Source organism: Balaenoptera ricei, chromosome 3 (assembly GCF_028023285.1).
Source record: "Balaenoptera ricei isolate mBalRic1 chromosome 3, mBalRic1.hap2, whole genome shotgun sequence".
NCBI classification, from domain to species: Eukaryota; Metazoa; Chordata; class Mammalia; order Artiodactyla; family Balaenopteridae; genus Balaenoptera; species Balaenoptera ricei.
The window spans coordinates 19,879,165-19,880,780 of record NC_082641.1 but is presented as its reverse complement, the minus strand read 5'-3'; the positions used below and the strand labels follow the sequence as shown (position 1 = coordinate 19,880,780).

General features: G+C 35.5%; 1 pseudogene; it reads left to right on the top strand.

Moving 5' to 3' along the window:
- Window positions 1–334: 334 nt before the first annotated feature.
- On the top strand, window positions 335–899 carry LOC132363544 (vacuolar protein sorting-associated protein 29-like; annotated as a pseudogene).
- Window positions 900–1,616: the final 717 nt, after the last annotated feature.

Genomic DNA, 1,616 nt, shown 5'->3' with positions numbered 1-1,616 from the left:
TTAAGAAGAGAAATGAAAACCCTAAGAAAAAAAATTTAAATGCTGGAAGTCAAAAACATTATAACAGAAATGAAGAGTGCCCTTTGGACTTATCAATAGATTGGAAATTACTGAGGAAAGAGTCAGTGAGCTAAAAGACACGTCAAAAGAAACTTCGCGAACTGAAAAGCAAGAGAAAAATGAAAATAAATCAAAAAGTACATCCAAGAACTACGGTACAATTATAAACAATGTAATACATGTAATCCAGAAGAAGAGAGAAAGGGATGGAAAAATATTTGAGACGCCGAGGCGTCTGAGGATGGAGGGCGGCAGCAGTGGTGGTGACTGAGCAGAGCCCAGTGACAGGATGTTGGTGTTGGTATTAGGAGACCTGCACATCCCACACTGGAGCAACAGTTTGCCAGCTAAATTCAAAAAACCGCTGGTGCCAGGAAAGATTCAGCACACTCTCTGCACTGGAAACCTTTGTACCAAAGAGAGTTATGACTATCTCCAGACTCTGGCTGGTGATGTTCATATTGTGAGAGGAGGCTTCAATGAGAATCTGAATTATCAAGAACAGAAAGTCATTAACTGTTGGGCAGTTCAAAATTGGTTTGATCCATGGACATCAAGTTATTCCGTGGGGAGATATGGGCAGCTTAGCCCTGTTGCAGAAGCAGTTTGATGTGGATATTCTTATTTCAGGACACACACAAATATGTGAAGCATTTGAGCATGAAAATAAAGTCTACATTAATCCAGGTTCTGCCACTGGAGCATATAATACCTTGGAAACAAACATTATTCCTTCATTTGTGTTGATGGATATCCAGGCTTCTACAGTTGTCACTTCTGTGTATCAGCTAATTAGAGACGTCGTGAAAGTAGAACGAATCTAATACAAAAAATCTTAAAGCAAGGCGTGTCCTGATGATTTTTCTGTTGGTTTTTTTTTTTTTTTTCATTTCCCTGTTCAACTCAAGTAATTAAACGTTTAAGAGCCACAAAATTGTATCACTTTTATAATATTTTGCAGTAAAACAAATCTCATCTTCTGTTAATACAATGTTCTAAGCTTCTTATAAACTATAAGATTATATTTAGTTTAAGTATATGATTTCTATGAAAAAATGTCCACCACACAGTAAATGGTCACATGTTAAGAAAAATTTATCCTTGTAAATATCTTCATAGTTGATATTTGGAACTTTATTACCAAATAGTGCATGAGAGGAAAGAATCTAGATTTTCTTGTAGACATTCTTCTCTTCTCCAGTAATAAACAGTTACCTTTCATTTAAAAAAAAAAATTGAGCTGAGGAATTTCCAAAATTAATGAGAGACCAGAAACCACAGATTAGGGAAGCTCAGAGAAAATGAGCAGAATAAATAACAACAAATCTATACTAAGGCATGTCATATTCAAACTGCAAATAAAACAAAGACAGGAGAAAATCTTGAAATAAGCCAGAGGGGGAAAATACACATCCTACCTACAAATGAGCAAGGATAAGAATTACATTAGACTTGTGTTCAGACACCATGCAAGTAAGATATTTAAAACATTGAAAGGAAAACACCCACCAATCTAAATTTCTGGATTCAGTGAAATTATCCTAAGTGAAGAAGAA